The sequence below is a fragment of the Oncorhynchus mykiss genome, chromosome 17 (assembly GCF_013265735.2).
Source record: "Oncorhynchus mykiss isolate Arlee chromosome 17, USDA_OmykA_1.1, whole genome shotgun sequence".
Taxonomy (NCBI): Eukaryota; Metazoa; Chordata; class Actinopteri; order Salmoniformes; family Salmonidae; genus Oncorhynchus; species Oncorhynchus mykiss.
In genome coordinates, this window is record NC_048581.1 from 73,838,655 (window position 1) to 73,847,387 (window position 8,733).

The following is an 8,733-nucleotide window of genomic DNA, read 5'->3' on the forward strand; positions in this document are numbered from 1 at the left end:
AAATTAGATAATTATGTAAATTTGATATTTCTGTATTATTCATTTTCAAAATACATTTTCAAAAATCTAAAAACATGTTTTCACTATGTACCTTCGGAAAGTATTCAGACCCCTTGACTTTTTACACATTTTGTTGCGTTACAGCCTTATTCTAAAATGGATTCAATATTTATTTTCAGCAATCTCCACACAATACCCCATAATGACAACGCAAAAACTGATTTTTTTTACATATTGCAACTGTATTAAAAACTAAACACAGAAAAACCCTATTTACATAAGTATTCAGACCATTTGCTATGAGACTAGAAACTGAGCTCAGGTGCATCCTGTTTCCATTGATCAACCTTGAGGCTTTTCTACAACTTGATTGAAGTCCACACGTGGTAAATTCAATTGATTGGACATGATTTTGGAAGGCACACACCTGTCCATATACTGTAAGGTCCCACAATTGACAGTGCATGTCAGAGCAAAATCAAGCCCTGAGGTCAAAGGAGTTGTTCGTAGAGCTTTGAGACAGGATTGTGTCAAGACACAGATCTTTGGAAGTGTACCAAAACATTTCTGTAGTGTTGAAGGTCCCCAAAAACAAAGTGGACTCCATCATGCTTAAATGGAAGAAGTTTGGAACCACCAAGACTCTTCCTAGAGCTGGCCGCCCAGCCAAACTGAGCAATCGAGGGAGAAGGGACTTGGTAAGGGAGGTGACCAAAAACCAGATGGTCACTCTGACAGAGGTCCTCTGTGGAGATGGGGTAACCTTCCAGAAGGACAACCATTTCTGCTGCACTCCACCAATCAGGCCTTTATGGTAGAGTGGTCAGACAGAAGCCACTACTCAGTAAAAGGCACATGACAGCCTGCTTGGAGTTTGACAAAAGGCACCTAAAGACTCTCAGACCATGAAAAACAAGATTCTCTGTTCTGATGAAACCAAGATTGAACTCTTTGGCCTGTATGCCAAGAGTGATGTCTGGACAAAACCTGGCACCATCCTTGCGGGGAAGCATGGTGGTGGCAGCATCATGCTGTAGGAATGTTTTTCAGCTGCAGGGACTGCTTATGGTAATCCATCATATCCAATGATGACTTCCTCTTCTGAGTTTACAGTGAATTATTTGGTGACTGTAGAGTCCAATCTGAGATCTACGAACTTAATTGCAGGTGGGGCATATGCAGAATGTGTTGGCGGGGTCAGGCATGGTTGTATGTCACCTGAGCTGTTTTTGCTGTCTCTTTGTGCTCCTCTCCTCCTCCCACCTCTGCACACTGCTCTGGCAGAGCTGCCGCCAGGTGGAACAGTTGGCAGCATCCTCCTCTAGGTCTGTGGGTTTGATGTTGCACCTCTTCAGCAACGTTTTTAGCTTGTCCTTGTAGCGCTTCATCTGCCCCCCTGCAGACCGCCGGCCACGGTATAGCTGGCCAAACAGGATCTTACGCGGCAAGTGCTCCTGAGACATTCCAATGACATGCCCAAGCCAGCGCAGTTTGTGTTGGCTGACCATGGCCTCCATACTCTTGCATTTGGTCTTAGTCACACGGTTGCACCAGGTGATTCCCAGGATGCGCTGCAGGCATCTTATGTGTAACTAATATTTAAACCCTGAATAGAGTATCTATTCACATGAGGTTGTGTGAGAGCAGATGTACCTGAGAAGACTATGGTTAGAGATGTGAACTGATTGCGGAGTTATTCTGTGGGCCATGGAATTCAATATAAGAAAGTCATAGTAATCTCAGTCGTTCTTGGGCTGAATGGCTGGTTGAGTTCAGGGAGAAAATAGGTCTTGGCAGCAAAGCAGGGAAGACCCTTTTCATCCAGAACCGTTGGCATTCATTACAACACACCTTTGAAAAGGATACTGTATAATTACAGGCCAAACCTAATCACTGAGCAAAACTGATATTATTCACAAATAATAGTGTTTACATGTTCAATGACACCTAGGCTACACGGGGGTGCACACAACACATTTAAAGATGTGAAGTCAAACAATTATATTTATGCTAATGTAGGCACACATTTATTGTTGTCCTCACATTCAATTTTGTTTCCACAGTTGTAGCGTTTATCATCTTGGCCACTGTGTTTACTTTGCAAATCTTAAAATTAATTGATTCCTAGCCCCCATCTGTTGCTGAACATCCTGCAGTATTTCCCATTGGCAAGACTGTTAAAACTATATCTGTGTATGTGTGTCATAAGTCTTACCCTATTTGAATTCAGCCAGCCCTCTGTGTCTCCTTCCAGGTATAGATATGAAATATTGACTGCTCTCATCTTGGGCCGTGTTTCCCCCCTCAGCTATTTCACTATATAAGTGCTGGCACAGCAAAGTTAGTGGGGAGGGGGGGGGGAGTCAAGTTAGGGGAGTAAGAAATAAGGTTGGCCACAAAACAGAGATAGACAGGTGGTAAGATAGCAATATGAAGTAAATAAACAGATAAAAATAAGAGGAGTGAGTGGAGAGAAAGACAATGGTTACTCTAGGAGAAAACAGAAGTACACACATCCAAATTATTGGGATTCGAATGTGAACAGTTGCTGTTTTGAGGGAGTGTGAGACAAGATGTTCAGTTGTAGACAGTATTTATGGATTGTGTTGCTCCTCTGCAAGCAATGCAGTCAGAAAGTACTCACACCCTTTACTTTTTCCACATTTTGTTGTGTAACAAACTGGGATTAAAATGGATTGAATTGTCACTTTTTTCAACAATCTACCCAAACTACAGTGTAAAGTCCTAAAATGGAAGAAAAATGTGAACATTTGTCAAATTAAACACTCATATACAGTACCAGTCAAACGTTTAGACACACCTACTCACTCAAAAGTTTTCTTTATTTTTTTACTATGTTCTACTATGTAGAATAATAGTGAATACTTCTAAACTACGAAATAACACATATGAAATCATGTAGTAACCAAAAAAGTGTTAAACAAATCTAAATATATTTTAGATTCTTCAAAGTAGCCACCCTTTGCTGGGAACGCAAAGTAGCTTGGATGAAAAGGTGCCCATTGTAAACGGCCAGCTCCTCAGTCTCAGTTGCTAATTAATGCATATCATTATTAGTGTTGGATAGAAAACACTGAAGTTTCTAAAACCGTTTGAATAATGTCTGTGAGTATAACAGAACTCATATTGCAGGCAAAAACCTGAGAAATTCCACTTCCTGTTTGTATTTTTTCTGGGGTGGCAGATTTTCAACCAAGCTCTCATTGAAATTACAGCGAGATATGGATGTGTTTTCACTTCCTACGCATTCCACTAGATGTCAACAGTCAATATAACTTTGTCTGATGACTCTAATGTGAAGGGGGGTTGAATGAGACAGGAAATAGTCACCACTGCCACGAGTTGACTGTGCTTTCACCATGCGCGTTCACAGGGGAAGGACCTGCGTTCCACCGGTCATCTGACGTTATTATAATTATCCGGTTGGAACGTTATTCAAGATATATGTAAACAAAATTCTAAAGATTGTTTCAGTACATCGTTTGACATGTTTCTACTGACTGTTACGGAACTTTTGGACATTTTGTCACGTTATAGTGGACGCGCTTTGTGACTTTGGAATTGTTTACCAAACGCGCTAACCAAAGTAGCTAATTGGACATAATGGACATTTTCGAACAAATCAAGCATTTATTGTGGACTTGGGATTGCTAGGACTGCATTCTGATGAAGTTCATCAAAGGTATGGAAACATTTATCATGTATTTTCTGGTTTCTGTTGACTCCAACATGGCGGCTAATTTGGCTACTGTTCTGAGCTCCGTCTCAGATTATTGCATGGGTTGCTTTTTCCGTAAACTTTTTTTGAAATCTGACACAGCGGTTGCATTAAGGAGAGGTATATCTATAATTCCATGTGTATAACTTGTATTATCATCTGCATTTATGATGAGTATTTCTGTTGAAATGATGTGGCTATGCAAACTCACTTGATGTTTTTGGAACTAGTGAATCTAATACCCCAATGTAACCTCAGATTTTTTGATATATGAACTTTATCAAATAAAACATGGATGTATTGTGTAACATGAAGTCCTATGAGTGTCATCTGATGAAGATAATTCAAGGTCAGTGATTAATTTTATCTCTTTCTGCTTTTTGTGAATGCTATATTTAGCTGGAAAATGGCTGTGCTTATTGTGGTTTGGTGGAGACATAACATAATCGTTTGTAGTGCTTTTGCTGAAAAGCATATTTGAAATCGGACACTTTGGTGGGATTAACAACAAAATTAACTTTAAAATGATATTAGACACATGTATGTTTTAGGAACTGAAATTATGAGATTTCTGTGGTTTGAATTTGGCGGCCTCTATTTTCACTGGTAGTTGTCATATCGATCCCATTAGCGGGATTGCAGCCATAACAAGTTAAAAGTTAATTTGTGGAATTTCTTTCCTTCTTAATGCGTTTGAGACAATCAGTTGTGTTGTGACAAGGTAGGGTTGGTATACAGAAGATAGCCCAATTTGGTAAATGACCAATCCATATTAAGGCAAGAACAACTCAAATAAGCAAAGAGAAACGACACGAAGGTCAGTCAATCTGTCAGAGTCGTGTGTATAGGTGGCAGGGAAGTCAGGCGCAGGAGAATCAAACTAAGTGTAATGGAGTTATTTTAATAACAATAGACGAAACATAACTCCAACACTAAATGTAACAATTAAAACAAAGTGGGTACGAGGACCTGATTGCGCACCAATACAAAACACCACAACACTGAAATAACAAACAATCTCTGACAAAGACATGAGGGGAAACAGAGGGCTAAATACACAACAGGTAATGAATGGGATTGAAACCAGGTGTGTAGGAAGACAAGCAAAACCAATGGAAAATGGATCAATGATGGCTAGAAGACCGGTGACGTCGACCACCGAGCACTGCCCGAACAAGGAGAGGCTTAGACTTCGGCAGAAGTACCCCCTCTGAAGAACGGCTGCCCGTCGACACCGGCGTCGGGGACAACCCGGAGGGCGAGGTGCAGGGCGATCCGGATGGAGACGGTGGAATTCTCGCAGCATGGAAGGATCTAATATGTCCTCCACCGGAACCCAGCATCTCTCCTCCAGACCGTACCCCTCCCAGTCCACGAGGTACTGAAGGCCCGACGTCTCAAATCCAAGATGGAACGAACGGAGTACGCCGGGACCCCCTCGATGTCCAAAGGGGGCGGAGGAACATCCCGCACTAACATCCCGCACTTCAGCTTCCTGGAGCGGGCCAGCCACCACCGGCCTGAGGAGAGAAAAGTGGAACGAGGGGTTAATACGGTATTTTTAAAATTTATTTAGGGCCAAGAACGCCCCCATTCTCATCGACGGGGCTGCAGTGGAGCAGGTTGAGAGCTTCAAGGACCTTGGTGTCCACATTACCAACAAACTAACATGGTTCAAGCACACCAAGACAGTCGTGACGCGGGCACGACAAACCTATTCCCCTTTAGGAGACTGAAAAGATTTGGCATGGGTCCTCACATCCTCAAAAGGTTCTACAGCTGCACCATCGTGAGCAACCTGACTGGTTGTATTACTGCCTGGTATGGCAACTGCTCAGCCTCCGACCGCAAGGCCTCTACAGAGGGTAGTGCGAATGGCCCAGTAAACCACTGGGGCCAAGCTTCCTGCCATCCAGGACCTCTATACCAGGCAGTGTCAGAGGGAGACCCTAAAAATTGTCAAAGACCCCAGCCACCCTAGTCATAGACTGTTCTCTCTGCTACCGCCTGACAAGCGGTATCGGAGCGCCAATTCTACGTCCAAGAGGCTTCTAAACAGCCTTCTTCCCCAAGCCATAAGACTCCTGAACATCTAGTCAAATGGCAAACCAGACTATTTGCACCCCCCCCCCCTCCCCTCTTCACACCACTGCCACTCTCTATTGTCATCTATGCATTGTCACTTGAATAACTCTATCTACATGTACATACTACCTCAACTATCCGGTGCCCACGCACCTGCATCCCCCTGTATACTGTATATTGTTATTTTTTACTGCTGCTCTTTAATTACTTGTTACTTTTATATCGTATTCATATATATTTTTAACTGCACTGTTGGTTAGGGGCTCGTAAGTAAGCATTTCATTGGAAGGTCCACACCTGTTGTATTTGGCACGTGACTAATAAAATTTAATTTGAAACCCAGGCGACACTGGGCCGCGCTATGGGATTCCCAATCCAGCCTGGATTCGAACCAGGGTGTCTGTAGTGACACCTCACACACTGAGATGCAGTGCCTTAGATGGCAGAGCCACTCAGGAGACCAGCCACAGCACACCAATAAGATAAGAGGAAGCTGTGGTCCTGTCTGTGTTAATTATGGGAGAAGAGATTCCTGGTCTGTCGTTAACGTTTCCATTTACAGTAAATCTATAGGCAGAGAATGAGGCAGTCATTAGCTGAGTAGCGAACTGCCTGTGATGTTGCTTTTGCTTCTCATGTGAGATGAAAGGATATACTAGAGGGAGTGTCCTGTGATATTCCACAATGACGAACTGGAGACCATAAAACATGAAAAGTGGCGAAATGTGAAAACAGAGAAATTGAATGTAGATAGAAATGGACCTCGGTTTAGATATAAATCTCTCGGGGACTATGTAAATCATATAAGGGTGAATTGATGAGAATAAACAGAATCCCCTTAAAATGACTGCTATAAATAAACTCAGCATTATCAGTTTAGCTTTTGATTGAAGGTATTCATTTTTCTATGGCTCTGAGACAAATGGACAGAATATTGTCCGGAATTGGAAGATCAAATTCAAACCATATCAGATTAAAAAACTATTTACAGATCAAGCATGTCAGAGGAGCTTCCCCACATGTAATGCTCCCACTTGTGTTTGTTGACGGAGGGACTACATTAGTGCAAGTGACTTCAAATCTCACCATGACGAATGGAGTAGACAAAGCGATTTCTCTCTGGTGGCAGTCAAAGGAGATCATGGATTGGACAGGAGGGTCTACTACAGGTCCTTAATGGTCAATGTGAAGAGCTCTTCATTTGGTCTTATGTAATGCTATCCCACTGGGCACACCACATAATTTCTATGTGGATAATTGGGTAATATTTGTTTGAGACAATAATCAATGAGAATACAACCAAATTCTCTGCTTGGGCGGCAGGGTAGCCTAGTGGTTAGAGCGTTGGACCGAAAGGTTGTAAATTCAAATCCCTGAGCTGACAAGGTACAAATCTGTCTTTCTGCCCCTGAACAGGCAGTTAACCCACTCAATTTCAAATTACAGCAAAATTCAAATGGAAATACATTGTCAGATATTTGTATTATTTATACAACAGATAAATGTCACTGTGCTTCATCTAATAGCAGAACATCAACATCATTAAATCCTCCTCTCTTTCATGTTGCCGAAACGGTCTATGACTCTGTCATACAGTACACACTTTTAGTGTTTGTTGTCCTAGGCTACCCGGCTAAAATGCTTGCTTGCTAGCCTAACGTCCTTTCATGCGCAATGATTAGCCAGCTAGTTAACTTTAGCCTACTACATCTTAGCAAGACCTCAAGTCCAAATTCCTATCTCCGTCCATGGCTAATTTAGGAAAGGAACAATTTTAACTAGATAGCCACCGGAGAACAACAACACAATGAGATGCAACAATTCAAGTTATTTTTCTGTCAAATTACATTTGGATTGATGTGATATGATTGGTATGAAGTCAAATCCAAACTGGCTTCCCTTGATACTTTTTTTTGGTGCCCCAGGACCATTACCTACTTACTTACTGACTTTATTGTCCCCATGGGGAAATTTTGTTGCAGTGTCATGTACACGTTTAAAGTAGGGTTTAAATATAAAACAAAATTGACAATAAAACTTTCATAACAGTTACATACCAATAAAACATTACACAGCTTCACATTCACAGCTGAGCTCACTCAGTTTAGCTCAACGCTAAATGGCTATTATTGTATTTATTTACTTATTTTTATCAAGGGAGGCCAAATTCTTGCTGGATTCCCTTGCATTCAATGCTAATGGCAGCAACAATATACAGTACATTATATTTTTGAACAGACAGATGGGCTACACATTCAGAGACAGAGAGGCATTATTTCGCTCGCTCTGATACTTTCACTGGTGAGATACATTCAGCCTCTTGTAAATTGAAGGAAAAGTATGAAACACAGAGAGACAAAAGATAAACAATTTTATATGTTTAGATTTTTTTTCTTGGTGAATTTTTTGGGGAAGCCTGGCAACCACGCCAGTGCACATTTCTGGATATTTTAAAAGCCTTAGATTTTTTATTCGACTAACAATGCAAAAATGCCTTCTACTGGTATTAAAGATGCAGCCTGGGATCTTAAGGACAGCAAATTCATAACATTTTGTACGAATTGAATTTGTAACATATCATAGGAATGTCCCCAAAAATGATGTTAATAACAATAATAATAATAATTTGCCTGGCGTAACATATCATATGAAATAGATGATGTAGCACATATCATATGAAATAGATGATGTAGCACATATCATATGAAATAGATGATGTAGCACATATCATATGAAATAGATGATGTAGCACATATCATATGAAATAGATGATGTAGCACATATCATATGAAATAGATGATGTAGCACATATCATATGAAATAGATGATGTAGCACATATCATATGAAATAGATGATGTATCACATATCATATGAAATAGATGATGTAACACACAATTGGATGACGTAG